This window comes from Oncorhynchus masou, chromosome 5 (assembly GCF_036934945.1).
Source record: "Oncorhynchus masou masou isolate Uvic2021 chromosome 5, UVic_Omas_1.1, whole genome shotgun sequence".
In the NCBI taxonomy this organism is placed as follows: domain Eukaryota; kingdom Metazoa; phylum Chordata; class Actinopteri; order Salmoniformes; family Salmonidae; genus Oncorhynchus; species Oncorhynchus masou.
Genome location: NC_088216.1, coordinates 52,331,631 through 52,357,706, shown reverse-complemented (window position 1 = coordinate 52,357,706; position 26,076 = coordinate 52,331,631). Strand labels below are relative to the sequence as shown.

Here is a 26,076-nt window from a genome sequence, read left to right as displayed (position 1 = left end):
CTGGGTTATACCCACATGACATCACTTTATGACGAAGAAACTTGACCTGGTTTACGTACTGTACCTTCCAGCCTCCTTCCTTGATTGTCCCCCACCTGGATTTAGTATAGTGTGCAATAACTCCCAGTCGAAAGTTTACCACAGTCTGTTCCCTGGTGTATGCGCGTGCGTGCGTCTGTGTGCGTGAGGTGAAGGAGGAGGGGACAGGGAGAAAAAGAAAGAAGTAGAGGGAGGGAATGAGGGAGCAATACGTCTGTGGGAGGGAGGAGGCTTGGGCCAGAAGAGAGAGCCTGGCAGGATATCAGGGCTGTTTCAGATGGACATTGCAGTGTCATTCACTGCAGCAGTAGTGAGAGAAACACGGATGGGACAGTACGCTGGCTAACTTGACCTGGGATGACCCACACCCACACACACACGTGCACACTTAAAAGGAGCACACACTTGTATAGACTTACAGACATACAGGTAAAGACCCAGTTCCCTTAGAGGGGTAAAGAAAGCTGCTGTCAACATGGGGGGCTCTCAGTCCCAACAGAAGAAGACTGGAAGGGCAGCACACTCAACCAAGAGGAAGACAAGTAACATGTGAGTGAAGTAACTGTTCTCTAATACCTGTACTTACAGTAACAGCAATGGAAGTTTGACAACTGTCTAATAACAGTACTTCTACAGAGGCGTGTCAAAATGGCCTCACTCAGTTGTGGAGTGGACTATTTTAGATTAGCTATTGGGTCAATGATATTCATGCTGAATGTTTCAGGAGCTATTGTTTGTCAGAAGTTGTGGCGTCTTGTAGGCGGAATTGACGGTGTACTTGGATGTTCTGGTTTGTCAACTTTGTTGTGGCCTGACGAGGGAAGAAGCTATGAATAGGCTATGATGCATTTGTGACCTGTCACAGTGTTTGTTGACCAGAAAGGAAGTAGCTTAAAACATAGTATATTCTTTGTTCAAGACAAAGTGTCGGGGAGACTTTAGCTAATCAATGTCTACATTTAAACTATTACAGTATAACAATATCATCACTATGCTATATTTTACGGATTGACAGTGTAACGTAACGATACAGTCTTTGCTAGTTATGTGTCTTATTATTCAAATCGATTGATACATATAATGACAAGGTAGCTGTGGGAAATGGATGGAGATCAGTTGCTTGTTATGCTGTGTAATATAGGAGTTATGCTGTGTAATATAGAAGTTATGCTGTGTATTATACGAGTTATACTGTTTATTATACAAGTTATACTGTGTATTATAAGAGTTATACTGTGTAGTATAAGAGTTATACTGTGTAGTATAAGAGTTATACTGTGTAGTATAAGAGTTATACTGTGTATTATAAGAGTTATACTGTTTATTATACAAGTTATACTGTGTATTATAAGAGTTATACTGTGTATTATAAGAGTTATACTGTGTAGTATAAGAGTTATACTGTGTAGTATAAGAGTTATACTGTGTATTATAAGAGTTATACTGTGTATTATACGAGTTATACTGTTTATTATACAAGTTATACTGTGTATTATAAGAGTTATACTGTGTAGTATAAGAGTTATACTGTGTATTATAAGAGTTACACTGTGTATTATAAGAGTTATACTGTTTTTTTATAAGAGTTACACTGTGCATTATACGAGTTATACTGTCTATTATAAGAGTTATACTGTGTATTATAAGAGTTACACTGTGTATTATAAGCATAAACTATAAGCAAACAGTCAGTGTATGCAGTGAGTTGTCACCTCCATGTGTTTAATACTAGTGTGAATGAATGGTCTGTTCAGACAAGCTCTTGCACACACATGCAAATATTCACACACCCTCACTCACTCAATGATAAGGCTTCAAACAGCCTGGAAATGTACAGTGTCAAGCATGTTCGTCCTCTGTACCCTCTAGTAAATCCTTGCCTGTTTGTGTGTGTGTGTGTGTGTGTGTGTGTGTGTGTGTGTGTGTGTGTGTGTGTGTGTGTGTGTGTGTGTGTGTGTGTGTGTGTGTGTGTGTGTGTGTGTGTGTGTGTGTGTGTGTGTGTGTGTGTGTGTGTGTGTGTGTGTGTGTGTGTACTCATCTCCAAGAACTGAGATTTGTCATTTTACGGTTGTTGATTGAAACAGAGACCCTCAGTTGTCTCGTCATGTTTTGTTGACGAAAGGAACATTTAGCTGTACGACTGATGGATCTCACTGTGTGAAGTAGCTCCCGGGTTTCCTCTCGTCCCCCGGTACTGTCAATGTTTATATGAGGAGTTGTCTCTCTTAAAGGGGACCACTCTGCCCCCTGCAGGTTATACCCACAGAAATAGAATTAATAGAATAGAGAATCCCACATTCAAGTCAATGTACTGTAATTCTATTTCTATGGCTATGCCGTCTCAATAGTAGATGAGACAGCGAACGTAATGGATGCATTTGACCCTCATGCTTTTACCAATACAGTAAACTGTACCTCACACTAGAAGATAAATACATGCTGTATTACTGTTTGTGTAATGGAGGTGTTTGGGAACCTTGCTCGTTATATGAATTGCCTGAGACCCGAAGAGTTGTGTTCACTCCCAAGGCTTTAGTTCAGTGGGCTACCATAGATCAATATTGTGGTAAGCTGTTACTGATTGACTAGGTTAGATAGATCCATATCCGATCACAGTGTTGAATCCATAAGGTGCTCAGCTAAATGCATGTGATGAATGTGGCAGTTGGAAGTTTAGAGGCAATCACTCTTGATTAAAATAAGTAATTTGTGTATCAACAGAAGTTCTACTATAGACAGTCCTGTACACCTGGTTAGCTGATCTAATCCAGGCTCTGAAGCGGGGGGAACATTGAGAAAAGGTGGACCTTTCCTTCTGAATCTTCTGCCACAGGGGACCTTATGTTCCTGCTGTGTCAGGTTCTTCCACTTTCTACGGTCAATCTTATAAATACTGTTGCATGCCTGGGAACTGCCAGAGACTTCACGATACGATATTATCACTATGCTTAGGTGCAGATGCAGTATGTATTGCGATTCTCACGATCCTCACGATTCTATATCGTATTGCGATTCGATACTGCGATTCTATTGCGACTTGATGTTCCAAACAGACTGCTCGCTATATGTCTGCTTTAGAGAGACAAGAGAGAGCATGAGACAACAAGTTTAGGTCAGTCTGGGAAATAAAAGTGCTGAAAGCATGTTGGCTTACAATTTAAAAATAAGATGCAGATACAAGCTATAGGATGAACCATTTTGGGCGCAGGTACAGCCGACTAGCGCTACAGTAGCAACAAAAATAAAAAAATGTAGAGTATATATTGTTTTACAAATCAAGTCAAATATTGATATAATATCTGCCAAAAATATTATTGCGATATGTAACCGTGTCGATTTTTTTTGACCCATCACCAATACATAAAGATAGCCGCTAATACTTTACTAAACTCAAGCTGTGGTGACTTATTGCTGTATCATCTAAAAGGCTTTACTACATGGATAGTTCACCCAATTTATACAACAAGTCAGATGTTACCCTGGGTGAGCTGAACTATCCTTCTAAAACAGGATATGCCTATCATTTGATTCCCTGTTGTTTACTCAGGTAAAAGAAAATGCAAAGGCTCCCACTATAAAAGCATTGCAAACATGGCTCACATCAGACAGGAAGTATCTGTGTGTGCTGTCACATCAGATAGGACTTTGTCCTCTCAGCATTTGCCACATACAGTGTCCTGGATTGGGCAGGGCTGGCTGGGATAACACCAGTCACACTGCATACAGGTGCTCAAGACCTTGGCTATGTTCCAATATCCATACTAGCACACCCACGCCCTGATTCTTATAGGACTCACTGTGGTGATTTAGCAAATGTATTTCTCAAGTGCAACACTTGATAACCACCTCCGTTCTCAATTTTGTTCCAAATAGCTGAGTGAATACATCACAAGACGAGTGAAGTGCGACAGCGTGAAACCCAAAACAACCTTATTTGAGACTGTTGTATGATTTGCAACATTCACATACAGTATCATAGATATGATTCCATATAGCTGTATATTATTAAAGAGGTAAACAGAAATGCAATTCAGGTCAGCCACAGCATTGGGGTAGAGGCCACTGGAGAAGAATCAGAACTGTTTCTGCCACCAGATGGCTCTCTCATCACATGAAGGTGATTTTCCATGGGGAGACTGTACAAGGCAAGGCTTATCATATTTAGGTTTCATCCAAAATGGCACCCCATTCCCTATATACCTGTAATTCACTGCTTTTGACCACCAGGGCCCATAGCATGGCTGGTCCCAGATCAGTTTGTGCTGGTGTGACAATGACCCGAGCAGCATTTCACGGTAAAGTCTACACCAGTTTTTAATTTTTCATTTTATTTAACGTTTATTTAACTGGGCAAGTCAGTTAAGAACAAATTCTTATTTACAATGACGGCCTACCAAAAGGCAAAAGTCCCGCGGGGACGGGGGCTGGGATTAAATAATATATATATATTTTAAATAACATTGTAAATATAGGATAAACCACACAACAACAGAGCAAGGCAGCAACACATGACAACACAGCATGGTAGCAACACAACATGGTAGCAGCACAAAACATGGTACAAGCAGCTGTATTTGGTGCACGTGACAAATCAAATTTGATTTGATTTTGAGTTGGCAAGACGACAGAAACAGATCTGGGACCAGGCTAAATGTAACCTTACATACTAGGTAGACACATGGCTGATAGAACAGACGGAGGCATAAACAGGAAAGATGGTTGGTCTGCCTCAAGTCATGATTGGATAGCAGTTTAGATGTCAACACACATATACTCATGTCTGTAGGCGGATGTGGTCTCCTCCACTTCCTCAAACTGTGTAGACTAGAAAAACGACCGACATTTCACCCATTTTTTACAACTCTCTAACAATATATGAAGAAAAGAAAACAAGTAGGCAAGTGTTTTGTTACAGACACCTGAGATAACTGTTAGAAGATATTGTGTTCTGAGGCCTGTGTTGTGCAGTGGGTGGAGATTTTCCCTGCCAGGTTTTGGACAGGTGCAGCATGTGCTGTGGGAGAAAAGAATAATCATCATTATCACTGCGCTCAAAATAGAGTCACTTCCCCATATGCGAATGCAAAATAGGGGCTTACAACAGCCGGCAGGTGCTGGTATAAACTAATAAAATACATATAAAATGTGTTACGTATTATTATCCTGTCTCTCCCTCTCCCTTGTTCTCCCTCCCTCTCAGAGACAGAGAGAGGTCACATCCCCTTATGAATACCGTCAATCACACCAAACAGCTACAAAGTTCCCACCATGAGAAGTTTGGAGAGAAAAAAAGACTTAGTAAAGGGGAGGACATGACTGTGACTGCAGTGGAGAAGTAGGAAATAAGGGCCCTGCCTTACATAACAGACCTTCCCTCTGCCTGGAGACAGAAATAGCACCAGTGAGGGCAGACAGAGGGGCTGCCTAATACAAAACCCCACTACGAATGCAAGCATTGTTTGTGTGTGTAAATGAAAGAGTGAGTGAACCTGTTTGAGTGGGTGGCAAGATCAGAGAAAGAGAGAGTTGGGCGTCTCCCAAACATGCCTGTGGTGTATGTGTTAACGAACGGGTGTTATCTGTGTTGCAGATGTATTCACCTCCCTAACTAACGGACATCTCAATCTAAGTTCCGACCTGTTTGGTAAAAGAGGACAAAGGAAGTAGCACATGAGGGCATGCAGCCGAAGGGGATTTCTTCTTCTGAACGCTTGTTAATGTTCCTCCCATCTTGGCTCACTGGAGACACGATGTTAGCAGGCTGGGCTGTTGTGCAAGGCCTGCTATACCAGGTTGTTGTTGTTATTGGATGTTCAGTAAGACTGACATCAAGACTCAACATAGATGGGTTTTTGTTGGTGACATCTGTGATGAGAAAAGCAGAAACAAGTGAGATGTTGCTGAGGACAGTGAGGACGTGCCTTGGTGAGACAGTGAGACAACGTGTTAGGGGATGTGTTATATTCCTTTGCTGTCTTCTTTACACTGTCTGTCTGTCTGTCTGTCTGTCTGTCTGTCTGTCTGTCTGTCTGTATTTGGCTCACTGTTGTCTCAGAGAGGATCCCTTTCACCCATACATCTGGAGTCAGACGGTAGTCAGGCCACTCCCCCATTGAAACTGGCTTGTTGAAATTCCTCACATATAGAAGGGTCCACCTTTATTCCCCAACAGCAACAAAGGGATCTAACAGATGAAGCCAGGCCAGTGACTGCAGGCTGGGTGGAACCTGTCTGGAGCTTTAATAGCTAGGGTCTGGTCTGCTCCACTGGAAACACCCTTCAGCCAATTAGATACACAACAAACACACACACACACACACACACACACTACACTCCCTTTTTTGAATAGTTTAGAAATCCCCCAAAAAGTTGAGGAAAGTCGTGTTTTTTTAAACAGGTTTCTTGAATATATTAGACTAGCACTTTGTCTCCAAGTGTATCATCTGTCTTTCCCAACTTTGGGATGAAGTGCTTTGCTCAAGGGCACAACAGTAGATGGTAGCTGGGATCAGACACCAGCAGCAATCTTCAGATTACTACTTCAATTCCTTTTAATGTGAGCCAGAACACCAAATACAGTTTTCCATTTATTGTAAACTTATAAATGGACAATAAAGATTTTCTAATCTCTAATCTAATTGCCACTGTCAGCAGTCCTAGCACCCCTTAGATATTCTACAGGCTTTATGAAAGCTTTACGACAGCTTCCTTAAGCCTCAACAGATATTGTTCGTTTAAAGTGGGACATGATTTCGTAACTGCTCATTTCAGTGGCATGTGGTTTCTGTTTCATAACTTTGGGTGTGCGTTTGAAATAGGAAGCATGTCTATGTAGCTCTCGTCGGGTTATATAACAGAACGTCAGTCTCAGATCGTCCTGAGCAGCAGTAGTGGACAAGCAGGTAACAGCAGCATACCTTACAAGACTGGGTAGCATCCTGTTTGGAACGGGGCCCATGTGCCCCGCAGACCATTGCCTCACCATTTTCATTGATGTGTATGGCTGTCGTCTTTATACTAGAATGAACAAGCACAGCCTTAGCATTTCAATCAAACGACCCGGTTTTGATGTTTCGTAATAAAGCAGTGAAGTGGCCATGTGTGACGTGTATGCGGGTCGCCTCAATTATTTTTGCTTTGATGCTGATGGACGTTATTGATGGAATAGTATGGTTAGAGGTATGCTAATATGTATATGCTTTATCGCTAAATTTAGTTCAACACTTTGGACAGGCTGTTCAGTTGGGCATTTTCGACTGAATCTCATTGACTGGTGTAGATTAGACGATAATGTGGATCTCTGGTGACCGTGAGCGGTAAATGTATCTGAATGCTGTACAAACCTGGGTCACCATGTGTCACAACTCTCTCTGGATCACTTTGACCTTTTCCTGCTTTTTGGGTTGAACTGTTCTTACACCCCCCTCACCTCATTTCCTCACTGCAGTAGTAGTCGGTAGGAGACAGCATGTTGTCAAGACGGGTATTTTAGACAACAAACACTTTTGAGAGTTTGCTAAGGCTTATTAGTCTTTTAACACAATGGAAAATACCTGGAAAACTGATCAGAAATACAACATTGATAGAAACACCAATAACTCTCCAATGTAGGAAAACACAATAGAATGATATATATTATCAATTCTTTTATTCTGAGTTAGAAGTTGGAACTCCCTTTCTCAAGCACATCTTCAAACCAGACGGCAAAAACCTCAACTAGAGAGAGCCTTCACCCTCTCCATGGTGGAAAGAATTCTGGGTAAACAAGTTTTTCTCTTCTACAATGGACAGGCTGCGCTCTCGTGGTTCTTTAACTGAAGCATAATGATTGATGTCAGCTTGAGCATAAATCACTGGAGGGGAACAAACAGCTAGCATCCCCAGGCTCTTCTATTATTTCAAGCAGCCATCAGTGGTATCAGTGAGGTTGTGTCGCAATCATTTAAAATGGCTTCGTCTCCTTTTCTTGGTGACAATTGATCGGCTTGAGGGAAGGGAAGGGAAAGAGGATACCTAGTTAGTTGCACAACTAAATGCATTCAACCGAAATGTGTCTTCCTCATTTAACCCAACCCCTCTGAATCAGAGAGGTGCGGGGGGGCTGCCTTTATCGACGTCCACGTCATAGGGAACAGTTGTTGTTCACTACCTTGCTCAAGGGCAGAACGGCAGATTTTTGCACATTGCCGGCTCGTGGATTCGAACCAGCAACATTTTGGTTACTGGCCCAACGCTCATTACCGCTAGGCTAAGAAAAGATAGGGTCAGAATTCGACCGATCTATTTTGCCAATGAAGACCTTTTCATGTCAGCGTTCATGAAGGACAGGAACATTTCCTAGGGAAATTAGGAAAGGACAATAGCATCCTAAGGAAATGAGGAAAAGAAGAGAATCGATGACTATTGGGACAATGAGCCAGAGAGTGGCAAGGGGGCTATTGAGTCCGTGAACCAGGGAGGAACTGGGGGCTATGAGAAAGAACAGGTTTCCCCGGTCTGGTCCAGTCATGCATGGCTGGCTGTTGCCGCCTTGTCGGGTCGGAGGAGGAGGGAAACGGTTAACGGTTAAACAGCCTGAGGGCGGGGAGCTTGGGAGACTACATTCCGAAACCCTCTGCGCTGTAAAACGTGAAGCTCCACCGACTCCACCACTCTGCAACACCAGACTCTCCTCAGCCCCAGTTCGTTTTCCCTCTTCTGCTTTTTGCATGAGTGGAACAGCTGCCTGACTGGGAGCTACCACTCTGTCACCACAGGGGCCGCCACACTCACTGGCCCAGGGAGCACAGCAATCTTTTGAAGACGCAAGCTTCCTTTCTCCCCCCATGTTCTTTCACAGTGGACTGGCCCTGATGTAGACAGCATGAGGGAGAGTGAGAGTGCGAGCTAGGCAGCACTCTGGAAGCCAGCAGATCATTGCTGTGGTATTCTGACTGCCACAGAGGCAGAGAGAGAGGGAGCGTGACAGACAGTAAGAGAGAGAGTGAAACGGAGCAAGAGAAGACGAGAGCACTGGAAGCCTCTGAGAAAAGGTTGCCAAACAGAACATCAACAGCCGAGTGGAAGAAGCGCCTTCAGGGGAAACTGACTAACATGAAGAAGAGAACAGCCAGGAGGAGCTACTACTAAGATGTGAAGAACAACTGGTGGTTTATTTTGCCATCTTTAAGAGGGAGAGAAGAAGATAGATACAACTGGTTAACCATTGAAGACAACTCAAACAGATAGGGTCTATTCAGACACTACAGAGCGGATTGTGTCTATCTTGACACAACACAAGAAGATAGTGTCTACGCTATTCAGACCAAGGGAGGAAGCCGAAAACAGTGCCAAGGAGGATGTCTTGGCTGTCGCCCGTGTCTTGGGCCAAGTGGACGTGGACGGCAGTCCGGGGAGCAGGGGAGGGAGAGGACAGTGAGGAGGAGGAGGGCCAGGGGGTGAAGGAGGAGGATAGACGGCTGCCCCTTGGAGGGAAGCGAGAGGAAGAGGAGGAAGATGGATCTCAAGGGTGCAGGCGAGTGTGTTTGTTGGCTACATTGGAGCCTTGAAGCATTCCAAGTGAGACCCACAATGCAGCTGGAGGGGGAGAGGGGGCGTCATATGGGGGAAGGATGGGGTGAGGGAGTGTCATATTGGGGTGAGGGAGTGTCATATTGGGGTGAGGGGGTGTCATATTGGGGAAGGATGGTGTGAGGGGGTGTCATATGGGGGAAGGAGGGGGAGAGGGGGTGTCATATGGGGGAAGGAGGAGGAGCGGGGGTGTCATATGGGGGAAGGAGGGGGAGAGGGGGTGTCATATGGAGGAAGGATGGGGTGAGGGGGTGTCATATGGGGGAAGGATGGGGTGAGGGGGTGTCATATGGGGAAAGGAGGGGGGAGGGGGTGTCATATGGGGGAAGGAGAGGGGGTGTCATATGGGGGAAGGAGGGGGAGAGTGGCACCTGCTTTGCCTTTCCACCTGTGGGGTTTGTGAGTCGGTGTTGTTCTAACGTTTCAATCACACCGACAGTGCCCTGGCGCAAAATGGTACGCAGCATCATCTGGATATGTGTGCAACAAAAGTTCAACATTCACCTTCTGCTACATTTCTGTAATGACGCCTACGCATACAGTTTGACACATACGTTCGATAAATCCAACGTATACACCACAACGAACACACTGCAACTGCCTCTGCAACACGATGCTGCAAGGAAAACACAGCGTTTCATTGGAAATAAATGTACTTCTGGCGTACCAAAATGCAATGACGCTGTCGGTGTGATCAAAGCGTAAAGGGGGAATGAGCAGAGAGAGAGAGAGAGTGAGAAGAAAATGCATTTGACCATTACACCGTTTTGTTCTACTATGTGGTTCTTCCAAACAGACATGCCTGTTGTTGTTTTAGAGGCTTACTGGTTAATGTGTGCGTGTGTGACGTTTGTTGGAAGTATTTCACAATGCCTCAGGTACTTTGTTATTCCCCAGCACCGCAGACAGGTACAGCAAGTGATGTATAGCACACAATGTGCCCTCTGTCTCCTGTTCCTTGTTGGGGCAAAACACTATCCTGCCTTTGATGATTGTGTTATCACTCTCACGACTTTGTGATACCGATGGAGAGAGATGATCGTGCAGTATATATGTTTTTATAGCAGTGTTTAATTGCTATACCTATAGCACAACATTGGATCTCACAGATACTACTGTGGGTTGTTTATCAGTTGTAGCCAACTGGTTTTGCACATGACAAGTATGCAAACACATTGCATTGAATGAGTACACATACTAGAACATCTGCACTAGTACACATACTAGAACATCTACACTAGTACACATACTAGAACATCTGCACTAGTACACATACTAGAACATCTACACTAGTACACATACCTGAACATCTACACTAGTACACATACTAGAACATCTACACTAGTATACATACTAGAACATCTGCACTAGTACACATACTGGAACATCTACACATACTAGAACATCTGTACGAGTACACACACTAGAACATCTGCACTAGTTACACATACTAGAACATCTGCACGAGTACACATACTAGAACAGCTACACTAGTACACATACAAGAACATCTGCACTAGTACACATACTAGAACATCTACACATACTAGAACATCTGCACTAGTACACACACTAGAACATCTGCACTAGTTACACATACTAGAACATTTGCACTAGTACACATACTAGAACAGCTACACTAGTACACATACAAGAACATCTGCACTAGTACACATACTAGAACATCTACACATACTAGAACATCTAAACATACTAGAACATCTGTACGAGTACACATACTAGAACATCTGCACTAGTACACACACTAGAACATCTGCACTAGTTACACATACTAGAACATCTGCACTAGTACACATACTAGAACAGCTACACTCGTACACATACTAGAACATCTACAGTAGTACACATACTAGGACATCTGCACTAGTACACATACTAGAACATCTACACTAGTACACATACTAGAACATCTACACTAGTACACATACTAGAACATCTACACTAGGACACATACTAGAACATCTGCACTAGTACACATACTAGAACATCTGCACTAGTACACATTTTTATCACCTTTATTTAACCAGGTAGGCTAGTTGAGAACAAGTTCTCATTTGCAACTGCGACCTGGCCAAGATAAAGCAAAGCAGTTTGACACATACAACACAGAGTTACACATGGAATAACATACCGTCAATAATACAGTAGAAAAAATCTATAAACAGCATGTGCAAATGAGGTAGGATAAGGGAGATAAAGGCAATAAATAGGCCATGGTGGCGAAGTAATTACAATATAGCAATTAAACACTGGAATGGTAGATGTGCAGAAGGCAAGTAGAACATCTGCACTAGTACACATACTTGAACATCTGCACTAGTACACATACTAGAACATCTACACTAGTACACATACTAGAACATCTGCACTAGTACACATACTAGAACATCTGCACTAGTACACATACCTGAACATCTACACTAGTACACATACTAGAACATCTGCACTAGTACATATACTAGAACATCTACACATACTAGAACATATGTACTAGTACACATCTGTACTAGTACACATACTAGAATGATGTTTTCACAATAGTTTGTATTTCCAGATATTCTAGTGGTATGACCAAACTCATCTACCTCTCTCTTTATCTGTTTCTCTCTCTCTTTCTCTCTTCCAGTTCGGACTCAGAGAGCCACTTTGCGACCCCAGAGGCTCAGAGTCCTGTCCACGCTCCACTCAGTGTCCCAGGAGAGCTGGAGAACCTCGCCACTGACAGAGCAGGTGAGAGCACTGCTGCTTGCCTTCAACACACAAGGACAGAAAGAGAGAAGTAGGCACAAAACATGCTGAAAATCACTTGCATGTATTTCATTAAGTTCAACAACAAAATTAGAATGAATGAATGTTATCTATCCCCGAAGGGCAATTACTTTGGGCATGTGAGTCAGCAACAAAAACAACAACATGACATCATACAACTATATCATAATGACATACCACACAGAGCAGCTTCACAATAAGGGATATTGTTGGGATATTATAGCACAAAATAGTCCCTCAAAACATCTACAGTACATGGCATGGCCTACCACACACCCCAACCACCTCTTCAGTTCACTCCCACACCCACACACCACTGACTGACACTCACGTGTAGAGAATGCATTAGCTGGCTGGCTTCCTTTGGAGTTTCCATGGCAACAAGAGAGATTTGGTCTCTCTGTCTTGCACTTCCTGTGGGGAACTGTGTGTGTGTGGCGTGTGTGTGTGTGTGTGTGTGTGCGCGCGCTATCATGGTGCTTCAACTTTTAACAGTCACCTCAGATGTGGTTTTCAATATGCTGTTTTCATTAAACAAAATACAGTGTTTGGTGGAATCAAGTAGGTTAGTCCTTCAGACCGTTTGATGTCGATCAATAATGTTTTCTCAACTGAAACCGCAGATTGCATTTGCTCTCAAAGGACTGCTACTGCATTAGATTAAACTGCACCTACTGTAAAGCTATTTTAACTATGTTCCGTCTGACATGTGGCCAAACGGAGGGAAGTGTACCTTGCCGCTGTAATTGAAGACAGATGTGCTTTGTTTGCCTACCGTACTTCTCAAGGTATGCATCTGACTGTTAGACATTCACAAAGACCATTAATTTTACACAGCACTTAAAGCTTGATATTATTAAACTACACAATTACCTTATTCACACCAACAATTAACACTAGTTGTGAGAGAGAACCCACTGGGCACACACTGGTTGAATCAACGTTGTTTCCACATAATTTCAATCACTTTACCTTGAACCAACGCAGAATAGACTGTGAATTGATGTCTGTGCCCAGTGGGAAGTCATCGGATGAATACAGGACTTATATTTGCCATTCAGGTCAATCTGAGGTAGGCCACTCCAAAACCTACTTGAATATACTTGAAACACTTCATTTCAAACCCTGTTATTGTATGATGTCCAGTATATGTTGGCGATAATTTAGATGGTCTCAAAACTCATAGAGAGTGCATGCAATGCAACCACATACCCGTTGGATTTCAGGCTGGTTTGGAAGTATTCAAGGAGGCGTAGTTTAGTTAGACAGCCGTGCTGCTTTTCACTCTGTCAAAGTTACTTTTAATAAGTATTTCTTCATCTCTGAGAGCTTTGTTTCGGTTCACTCCACTGTGTTTTGATATGGGACTGTAAAAGCAAGGGGTCTCAAACTGCTTTGAGTGGGATTGCATCGCACAGCCTAGTATGTGTCCAGGCTATCTTTGTTTGCTCAGGCCTGGGGTAGTGAAAGTGTCGTTCGTGAGCCGCGGAGTCTGAGAAGGCTGCATTCGCTGGCAGCACGCACCGAGGGAGTTGTCTTCAGTTCTATTCCACAACCACAAACATTCTCCTGATGTTTCCTCACTCCTCCTCTTCCTCACGCAGCCAGCTGTGGAGAAGATTGAACTCTAGCTCACTGGCCCGTTTTGAAGGGACTGTTCTTGGCAGCATGAAGCTAGCCTGTTCCAGGATTTGTTTGTGCTGCTTTGCTAATGGTCCCAGATCTGTTTGTGCAGTCTTTCCAATAAAGACCATATGAGTTGGCAAGACAGCACAAACAGACCTGGCAACAGGCTAGGATGAAGCTGCAGGTACTTTTAGAGACATTTAGTAGTGCACACAAAAATAACCTTGTTGTTTATCCTACTCTCTGAATACTTAACTATCTCTGGCAATAAGTTAAGTAAAAGAATGTTGTAGGGTTTATAGACAGAAATAATGTCTATACATCTATAAATCCCACACTCCTCCCAGGAGTGGTGCAATTTAAAAATGTGGTGCAATGTAAGAATGTGGTTAGTTGTAAACTGCACATTTTTCTCGCCCCATGGCAAAACAAGTAAAATTGCATGAAATTAGTTATAAAATTGCTAAATGTTCTCTCCGCCCAATGGCAAAATGCTAAAAATTGCAGGACATTTTCTTTCAAACTAAAAACAGTATGAGCTCTATTTTAACAACCTAACGTAACGGCTAATCTAAGCAGGGGTGCGTCAGAAATATTTCTGCTATTTTTCCTATCATATTTTTCGGCACACGTTCGAAAGGACTGGGTTTTGATGAATGCACACGCATTCGCCCTGATAAAGGGGCTAGGCCTACTGTAAATTGCATTATGGCTGAGCATGGACATGCTAAACATACAACTTACAAGCACCATCATTTCTCCCTGTGGGCATATAATATTAAAACAGGGCAGACTATGGAGGGTTTTACACACATCCAAACGTTTCACAGTAGCAGGACAAAGATCCAATGTAAAGAGAAATGTCCACTCACGTTGTACTACTCCCAAATAGGCCTATGTTTTATGAACATTCCGGAACCATCTTACAAATCAGATCGCATTCATTCGTTTTTTATGTTTCTAAATACAAAGTATACAGGCACCAAAAGCACATTAGGCTACTGTTGTCCCATGCACATACGGGCAGTGTGCATTCACGACTGGATAGGCCGTCAAAATTCATGCCATAACCCACTGCCTTACCGATAAAACCAGCTTTTGTTTGGTCTTAAATAAGAGAAAGTTGATTGCCAGTGTTCAGACCTGGTGAGAGAGCTTATATAACCACTCTTAACTTGGGGAATGTATTGTCTTGCCCTACTGTCTCGTCTTGTTCTACTTTAGGTCCTTAGTGCTGCATTTGGCTACAGCAGGAAAAGAAGCGACTGCTATATTGTTTTAGGGTTGAACTAAAAACCCCAGTGCCGACAATAAGTATAACATATATTATGAAATATATAACTGTATTTTCCTTTATACTGTGAGTATTTGTATCAAATGAGTACAAAAGTACTTCTGTCCAGTGAGAGTTAGTCTTAGTATTATTGCAGTATCAGGACCGAACGTAATAATGGCATAATAGAGACTGAAAAGTGATGACACTACAGAAACACTTCTCATCAGAAATAGGTGTTCTCTCTTGATAATATAGCAATATAGCCATGTTCACTATCTCCACTAAATATAGATTCAATAACTTCACCTTGAATTCCTGGGAACAGGGATCTGAACTTTGATGAACTGACTATAGAGCAGTTAATCAGATCTGCTCTGTCCAGGCTTGTACAGATGTAGGATCTTCATTTCATTTTCCACTTTTCAGACTTAATTTTGCCTTATGAAAAATGTATCAACCCCTTCAATAATGTCCATTATTTATAATCCACATAATAATTCACATTTCCTGTTGCTGCAGGATTATTTTCCTACTGTCGCAAACTGGCTCAAATCAAGATCCGATATACTGTACGTCTCTCTGCGGCCCTCTCTTGTTCTCTCTGTCCACACACACACACACACACACACACACACACACACACACACACACACACACACACACACACACACACACACACACACACACACACACACACACACACACACACACACACACACACACACACACCACACCCATTCACATGTACGTAAACATACTGATGGAAAGATTTGACTTTGTTTAGTGATGATTAGCTCTAAATATTTTGAATAAGAGAATCAACGCTGCATTAAACACTGTAGCATATTAATTCTTCCACTCCACTGAATATAAATAAACTAGGGCCTTTGCTGCCCCCTGTCTCTTAGCAACAGACTGTTGCATGAAAACTGTGACGATGACGGCCATCAGGAAACATTTGTACATTCCTCTGGGCAGTGTTGCAAAATCAACAATAGCAACAGCTCCCTCAAGACATACACTCTCAATCTGACCTGTTAAGGCTTTTCCATATTCCCTTATTACAGTTTCCTAGTACAAGCAAATGTATTGTTATGTTATTAGGCCTTTAAAAAAAAGCGTAACCATGGAAATAGATGCAACTTTATGTTACTGTGAGATTGGTAGCAACCAAGGAATATTATCATCTCTTAATATTTGTTGCAACCTGCCTTGAGAAGGCTTTTTTGTTGAAATTACATCAAACTCCAAATTACATTTTTGATCGTCGTCTTTTGCATTTGTGGCTACGTTTAAAAATATATATTTTCTGGCAGCTACTACTGGTTTTTGAGTCGACTTTTTGTATCCTCTCCTGCTTTCACCAGATACCCTGGAGGAGGAGGATGAACAGCTGATGGTGTCTGGCCTCGCCGGGATCCAGTTCATAGCCTCTTTAACCAGAACATGGGCCAGGCTGAGCCCCCCTTGGCTCCTGAGGAGGAGGCCCCCGTGGACCCTAAGGAGGAGGCCCCCATGGACCCTAAAAAAGGGCCCCAAATGCTTCCCAACACAGACACTACCGAGGTTCAACCCTCCACAGCAGACCCACCAGCACATGCCAATGGAGAAGCAATGACCAGTCCTGCTCTGAACTTAGGTCTACCCGATGAGAGGCCAAATGCTACCTCTCTGGACTTAGGCCTACCTGAGGAGAAGCCACTGGCTACTTCTCTGGACCTAGGTCAACCTGAGGAAGAGAGGCCACTGTCCAGCAGCACAGAGCCAGTTTGTAATGGACACCCCATTGAGACCATCTCTGAACCGCAGGCCAAACTCACTAAAATCCCTAAAACCACTAAAACCAAGCCCCCTTCCCTGAAGATAAAGGGAGCCCTGAGCGATGCTAGCACACAGGGGGATGGGGACATTGACATCATCACAATCCCTAAGGCTAGCTACAACTTCGACCCGGACCAGTTTGACGACAGCTTTAACCCGTTTGCCACTGGAGGCTCCAAGATACAGAACTCCCCCCCAGCTTTTGCAGCCGATGCCCTGCCCACACTTGAGACGCTACCTGTAAGTAGCTCCTTTCCCAAACTGGAGCCTGTACCTGTACGTAGCTCTTCTCCACCGCTTTGTGGGACTAGTTCCTCACCTAAAATGGAGGTTGAGGAGGTCAAAGAGCCCAAGCCTGTGAAGATGGAGTTTGGGTTAGACGAGGCAGGCGAGGTAACAAAAACACAGCCAAGGAGGCTGGGTAAAAAGCCTGGCAGCAAGCTCGCCACCAAGAAACCAAAGGCCAAAGCAACAACGACTGCACCTGCCCCGACGCCGACACCCCAACCAGTCGTAGCTGAACCGGTAGCAGAGACAGTTTCAGAAACCGCTTCTGAACTGCTTTCCGTGCCAGGTGCCTCCTTAAGTTTGGATGACATTCCAATTCCCAAGTCAACTTATAAGTATGACCCCAACCAGTGGGATGACCCTAATTTTAACCCCTTTGGGGCTGGTGGTTGCAAAATAAGCAGTTCCCCAGTTCTTCCTAAAGGATCCTACAGCTTTGATCCTCAGAACTTTGACGACTCAGCTGAACCCTTTAAGCCATCTAAAGCCCTGGGCAGTGAAAACCCAACTTCTCAGGATACCCCTGAGAGGCCAGCAGAGGAAGCAGTGAAACCAAAGCTGGATCGCCCCCTGGAGGAGGACAAGAAAACGCGCCAGCCTCCAAAGAAAAGCAAGGACAGGATCATCAAGTAAGTCTGCTACACCCACAGCTTGGCATTTCAGCACGTCAATCCAAAGCATGCGTTGTGTTCCACCACTAGTGTAGCCTTCTTCAGGGTAATTCTGTATCCAGAAACATGAAATTGTCGTCCTTGTCGTTATCCTACAGTATGTGATATCAGCCTTCCTTTGTGGTTTTCACACTAGTTCAAACTAGTTTTAGATGGTGCTGCAGTTACTGGATCTCTTTTTGCCTTTTGCGAAGTCACTGGCATCCTAATGTTTGGGTCAGTCGCCTGCTGCCAAACCCTCAGCCCTCTAGCCAGCCCCCTAGAAACCTAACTCCATCTCTAATGCTGAGCAGAACACCTCTACTCACTCCTCCTTCTCTCTCTCTTTCATCCTTCATTCCCAAAATGCTCTCTGTGCCACCGCTGTACCCCCTCCCTCCCTCCCATCTACCCAACCAACCTCCACTGTCTGTCTATCATGCACCCCTTCTCCGCTTCTCCTTCCACCTTGTGTTTGTTCGCCTCAGGACCACTGAACAAGTGAAGTTTCTCTGTTTTCTATTGTAAGTAGAACTCGCTCTTCCACCACTCAGTCTCTCGCTTGGTATGCCTTCTTTACTTTCTGTCCCATTGCATGTGTTGTTATGATGAGAGCTCAGTGTTGTCATGATGAGAGCTCAGTGTTGTCATAATGAGAGCTCAGTGTGGTCATGATGAGAGCTCAGTGTGGTCATGATGAGAGCTCAGTGTGGTCATGATGAGAGCTCAGTGTGGTCATGATGAGAGCTCAGTGTGGTCATGATGAGAGCTCAGTGTGGTCATGATGAGAGCTCAGTGTGGTCATGATGAGAGCTCAGTGTGGTCATGATGAGAGCTCAGTGTTGTCATGATGAGAGCTCAGTGTTGTCATGATGAGAACTCAGTGTTGTCATGATGAGAGCTCATTGTTGTCATGATGAGAGCTCAATGAAGATGCTTTTAGTGACTTGCACTCCTGCTTGTTGGCACGTGAAACCCTCCTTGAAAAACAAAGATTCATTAGCTAGTTGGCTATTTCCTGAACGGTTGCCTTGTTACTCTTTGCAAAGTTAAATAGCAGATTTCAATCAGCATAGGATTTTTAACAGTGTTGTAGTGTGCATCACTGACAAGACCAATGGGACCTGTAGTGTTTACAGTATAATCCATATTTAGACAACAGCTATTTATTTGATACCTGTCCTGAACAGTTACATGTCAAGTAAACATGTCATCTTGGCTGATTGCCCCAATAACCAATGCTATATTTTTTATTCACAAATCCTCTGCCTGTGTTCTTCCTCTAGGAATTCTTGTAAGGTGAAGAAGTATGAAAACCAGTCCCTGGTCCTGGATGTCTGCAATCAGGTGTGTGTGTGTGCAATATCAGCTGAATATAACCTTGCTGCAGTGTCACTGCAATTGTTATTACTCAGTAGGTTACCTCATCTCATTTACACACACACACACACACACACACACACACACACACACACACACACACACACTTCTCTCTCATGCTGACCAGTGCCTTTCCCTTTCTCACACACTCATCAGTGTGTCTCTAGCACTGCAGTACAACCCTGGCGTGTTGACAGATGCATTTACCCATCTCTCAGCACTGTTTATAGAGGCCGTATGCCATCAAGTCTTTTGACCTCCCATTGTACTTCAATAGACTATCAAACTACTGCAAGAGACCCCCAAATGTAACCCTTTGAAAAAAAGGGAAAAAACTATAATATCAGAGAAATCAAGTACTATTTGCATGTTGAAATGCATAAAGAATGCACCTTGGAATATTGCTGCATTGTTAGATTTTTTTTGTAGGTGGACTTTTTCTCTGAGGGTACAGTATGCACATTTTACAGATTATGGATTTAATTATAGAATGATCTTCACCGCCTATCAGATGGAATACATTGAATTGAATACGGTAATGACAGTTAGTAGCATCACCTCAGTGTTCTATCTTCCTCTAGAGTCTTCTAGACTGACAGCACGCTGGCACTGCATTCTCTTGTTTACAGGAAGAGGATGCGGTGGTGTCCCAGGTTCAAGGAATGCCCCGCCGTGTTCGCCATGCCACCGATGAGGAAAAGTTGGCTTGCAGTGGCATCATGGGCCAGAAAGCCAAGGAGGAGGCCGAGGTGGAGGAAGACTCAGCATGTGCCAAAGGCCCAGCCAACCCATCCAATGTCAAAAGCCAGGCGCTGCTGGATGGTAAATTTGGTTTGCTCTCAGGCAGGGGTGTCAGTTGGATATGGCTAGCTCAAGACCCAAAAAATGTACAAGTAGGCAACACATAAGTAGACGCAAATCATTCCAGTCCCGATTAACATGTAAAGGCTGTTTAGCATACTAGATGGCTTTAGGACCATGCAGAGCATCGTTCGGAGAAGCTGCCATCCTGCATGCATTTCTCTTACTTTTAGAAAGCAGAGACAAAGTTTGCTTTGTCAGTCGGCGCGCCGATTTCTTTGAATCTGATATCGGCGTTGGACTTGGCCTTGTAAGCCTCGAGGCCAGCTGTTTTATGCACAGGTCACTTTCACATTGATGTCGGCACAGGTGACACGTCCAATAGCCTAGGGGAAGATAAGCTTCCATTAAAGTAAATTGATTTAAATCTGCCCAAATTAGCGATATAATTACTCGTGCCTATACAGAAATAAATGCAAACTTTGAAAATACTACACCAGAGAGCATGATTTGGCCACAGAGAATCATTAGCTTCTTTTTAAAATGAGCGCGCAGCAAATAGCTGAATGTTGAGTTGCAGCAGTCAGAAAAGCAAAAAATAAACAGGTTCAAAGAATCAAAATTAAGGAAAATGTCTGTACATTTTAGCTGTTTCAAAAACATTGCTATGCTATCATTGTAAGAGTGTTGGCTCAACGAGACAATTCTGTTTACACAGCCCTGCTTAAAGGGGGGCAACTGTAGGCCGGGTGTTGTGCGCTCCCTCTGAAGGTAGCGCTCGAGGCTTGACAAGTTCGCAAGTTTACATTGCAGTATATATTTAGCCGAGGGACCCTAAAAGTCTGCTCGCTCAGGCATGCGTTGTTCAGAACTGGCTGTTTTGCTAACAGTGATTGAGTTTAGTTATATTATTAGCTCAAACATTACAACAAAATCAATGGGCAATGGGCTTTCAATTTACTCTTGAACGTTGTAATAGTAAAATGCACACGGTGCAATTTCGAAACTGGGTAGTACATAAGCAGTTTTCCTCTTGTCGTGTTAGTCATTGCAGACCTTAGAGAGCTACAGTATTTTGAACTTGTCCAGATCAACTAGCCCATTTTTTAGCTAGTTTTTTTTTTTGCCCATTGATTTTGTTGTAATGTTTGAGTCACTCAGATATCACATGAACACATATAAGATGTACACGATGTTCCCCAACGATGGAAGGGGGACATGAGTGAAAAGCTTGTGAATCCCGGTTTTAGATGTATCCAATAATCAGTAGTCAAAGTATCCAATAGTCATCATCAAAGGGACTCTGCTTAAAGGGGCAAGAAAACAAACAGCTAAATGCAAGAAGCAGTCCTAGACAAAGCATAAAAGCAGCTTCTGGAGAGCCTCTTGGATTGTTGAATCTCACATTACGTTTTACTGCCACCTATTGGCCATTGAAAATCAAGTGTTGAGTAAAATGACTTTCCATCTCCATCCCCTGATTCAATATTTATTTTTCCCTCAGGTCCACAGGCGAGGATAACACACTGTATAGATGAGAAAGACATTTGCACTTCGGTAAGTAGGCCTAGATCAGGACTGGCCAACTTTGATGGGGGTGAGGCCACAAAGAATTTAAACTCGTCATGAGGGACCGTAGTGGCTCGTGGGTCAGCGTACCCTCATCCATACCCAGACATACAGTCAACTGCTTTGTGCAATCAATCCATTTGTGCATTTAAACTACTTAACTCTCCTAACTAAATGGATTATACCAATAGCCAAGGACGGTTCTAGCCTTTTGAGGGCCCTAAGCAAGATTTGGTTGGGGGGTCCTTCCAGCACGCCGATAAATCATTTTACTGGGCCTCTTCTTGACGACGGAGAAATGTAGCATTTCTTTCAATTCTACATAGTTTGCCATGGGGCGTAAAGAACATTTTGTTGTTTTAAAACACATTTTCTGCAATTCAACACATTTTTCCATGGGGCAGAGAGAACATTTGGAACTGTTTTAACAAATGTCATGCAATTATAATAATTTTTCCATGAGGTAGAGATAAACTAATTCTACACATTTTGCCATGACTTATGCCATGTCAGTATGATATCTGAGTGAGAGGGACTTGCAAAATCAATGGGGAGCCCCCCAAGGTCAGGGCCCCTGGGCATGTGCCCTGCATGCCCGGTCAGCATTTGGCTATGATTACTATTTTAGAAAGCTGTCTAGACTAACTTACCAATCTAAAAATTGTTAGCTGACAAGGCTAATTGAGTGACTGTCAGTGACTAACATAACAAGAGAAAAACTGCTGATGCACAACCAAATTTCGAATTTGCACCTTTTGTATTCTACTATTTTAACTCTCACCGGTAAGTTGAGACCTCGACCCCAAAATACATTGTGGTCGAGGGCCCCATTTTTGGAAATTGATCCGCGTGCCTTAAAAAGAGGGCCTATGCGGTACACGGGCGGACAGTTACCCATCCCTGGCTTAGGTCTTTTGATTTGTTAGTTGTCATAATTTGTCAATAGAAGCCAGTTTGCACTAGAGCTCAGACTGACATGTTTTGTCCTTGGTGTCTACAGAGTGAAGAGCTGTCAATCACCCCAGAGCCAAAGTTGATTGGCTGTGAGGGTCATGATGATAAAGGCAGTCCTTCCTCCCTGGAGACCATATCGCAAAGTGAGATGGACAAAGCAGCAGTGCTCACCTTGATCAGAGAGGAGGTACAGTAACTAACTGATTAAACCTGGGTCGTGATCATTAGGCACCAAACGGAAATAGAGAGGGACTACTTTGACTAATAATAAAACACACATTTTTTGTTAAAAAAAAACATTTTTCGTTGCCTGCCCTAATGAACACAACCTAGCTAACACCAAGCTAGTCCTTTGAGCTAAAGGCTCAGTTCCTTGACTGCAGACTGTCACTGTAACACTGAACACACACTACAGTGCTTCTGTTAAATTATACAATAGTAAACATGCTTAAATAATCAACAAGTAGCAAGCAAATGGATGCCTGGCTGTCAAGCCTCTTCTAACCCTAGAGTGTTTTCTCCCCAACAGATAATTACTAAAGAGATAGAAGCCAATGAATGGAAGAGAAAGTATGAAGAAAGCCACATAGAGGTGTTAGAGATGAGGTATTATATGGCGTTGTTGCTTTAGTTTGCCATAATTCAAAGATAATCATATTTAGAATATAACAGAGACAAACTCACAAGAAACCTTTTAGACTGAAAAGAAACCTTTTCATTTTTATTTATATCTCTCCTGTGTTTATCTGTCTCTTGTAGGAAAATAGTGGCAGAGTACGAGAAAACCGTTGCACAGATGATTGGTAAGTTCTTGAGGAGTTCATTTTATCTGCACTGATATGAAATCATGGGAGAGGTGAAAGCAATATGGTGGATGTCTACCAGCTTATGGCTTTCACCAGCCTATTTAATTCCACATCAGTGCAAATCCATGGAACTAGATGATAATAACAAGCCGATTTAGACTTTTGAGACACACCCTTGTTTGGATGTCCCTCAACTGTCTGACCTGCGACCTTTACAGAGGACGAGCAGCACAAGAGGAGTGTCCTGGGCTCCCAGAAGAGCGTCCAGCAGGTGATCCTGGAGCGGGACCAGGCCCTGGCTGACCTCAACTCCGTGGAGCGCTCACTCTCTGACCTCTTCAGACGCTACGAGAACATGAAGACCGTCCTGGAAGGCTTTAAGAAGGTAGGCTACATGTTAACACTAGAGTAGAGAGAAGGTTAAAGAATGTGAGTGTAAGGTTAGATTAAGACTAGAGAGGTTCTGTTGAAGAAGTGACCCATTGGGCAAAAACTGGTTTAATTAATGTTGTTTTCACGTCATTTCAACCCAAAAAAATGATGTGATGACATTGAATCAACCTTAGAAACTAAGTGGATTTTCTAAAAGTATTCAACGTAAGGGAATTTTGTCTTTTTTTCATCCAGCCTTTTAACTTAAATCCAATGACATGGCAATTTTTTGTTGTTGATTTCACATTGAATCGCTTTAGATGACAACTCAACCAAATGTAAATCACTTAACCTTTTGTACTTCCTGTTTTTATTATTTTGTTGATGTTGTGATGTACAGAGTCCTTTTATGTTTAGAAAAGCACTTATTAATGGGATGAAATGGTATTATTAGCGTCACTGTTTTTTCTGTATCGGACTGTTGCGAACAAAATGACTATCTGTAATGGAGATACAAGGTTATTCAGTTCTCAGTTTTTTTTCCGTCTGTCTGTCTGTCTGTCTCTGTGTGTGTGTGTGTGTGTGTGTGTGTGTGTGTGTGTGTGTGTGTGTGTGTGTGTGTGTGTGTGTGTGTGTGTGTGTGTGTGTGTGTGTGTGTGTGTGTGTGTGTGTGTGTGCAGAATGAAGAGGTGCTGAAGAAGTGTGCCCAGGAGTACCTGGTCCGCGTCAGACAGGAAGAACAGAGATACCACACACTCAAGATCCACGCAGAGGAAAAACTAGACAAGTAACGATAGTTCAGTATTTCTTGTATGTAGACTGCTTTTTCAGCAGATGTTTTATATGATTTGAGTCTTGACTCTAGGGATTGAGACAGTAAATGTCTCAATGTTAAATATCTGATCATGTTAAATATAAATATATCACTTTATCTAGTCTATTGTTTGTTTGGCTACTATGTACGTTTGAGGCGAGCGACATTATCTTTCTATGGTTCACTCTCTCATTTCTTTGTGAGGTCTTCTATTTTTCTTTCTTTTCTTTCGTTAATGTTCCGCTCTCTGCTGTGTTGCAGAGCAAATGAAGATATCGCCCAAGTGCGCTCCAGGGCCGACTCAGAGAGTGTGGCTCTTCATGCCAGCCTGAGGAAGGAGCAGATGAAGGTGGATTCTTTGGAGAGGGCCCTCCATCAGAAGGTACTTGACTTGACATGAGTTAAATTGACTTGACTTGGCTTGACTTTATCCCTATTAGATAATGTGTCAGTAGGAACCATTGATAGTAAAAGAATAATTGGATACAAGAATTGTGTTCGTTATCAATGGCTCCCAATGAGAGGCACAAGATGGCGCATTACGACCGGGAAGTGTTTCATGATGTCACATTTGTTAGTCACAAAAAAAACAATTCAAATGCTGAATCTTTGATTGAACAATCTCTGCCTATCTCTCTATTCTTCACAGAACCAAGAAATTGAGGAACTCACGAAAATCTGCGACGAACTAATAGCAAAGCTCGGAACATTAGACTGAGACCTGATATCATGAACTTTGGAGTTCTTGGATGTACTGTTCCACCAACATCTCTCCGCTCTGCCTTACCTTTGCAGCCAAGGCCTAACCATCCCCACCACTAGTAAACAACTGTCCACACATCAACACAATCTGAACCCGTCTCTGCTATTATTACTTATACACACAGGGAGTGACGGCAGTATTCACCCGTTGTCTCTCGAATGGAACAAATAAACTGCGAAACAGCTATGAGTATATGTTTTTAATGATCAATTGAAGTATTGATGTGGCAAATTGTAATGTGCATGTGCAGCTGTTATAGGCATGTAGTGCCAAATCGTAACTTTTGCATAAATAAAGCATAGTATGGACATTACTGTCGATTTCTCCCTGTCGTGGGGCTATGTGAGGGATCTGCTTGTAACCTGTTGCGTTGCGTACTGTGGGGTGTGTTTGTAAGGTATGTTCTACATCATGGATTATCAGTTTTGAAGAAAGAGACAGAGACGTGTGATCCAGAAAGGGTTTGGGGGACATTCTTCTGTTGATACAGGGAAAGAGATCAACAATCAATTGGTGGCTCTTGTTTTGCAATCGCTTGCGTTCCACGGGTTTAGACT

General features: G+C 43.0%; 1 pseudogene; it reads left to right on the top strand.

Moving 5' to 3' along the window:
- The first annotated feature begins 8,701 nt into the window (after positions 1 to 8,701).
- On the top strand, positions 8,702 to 25,832 carry LOC135539806 (transforming acidic coiled-coil-containing protein 1-like; annotated as a pseudogene).
- Positions 25,833 to 26,076: the final 244 nt, after the last annotated feature.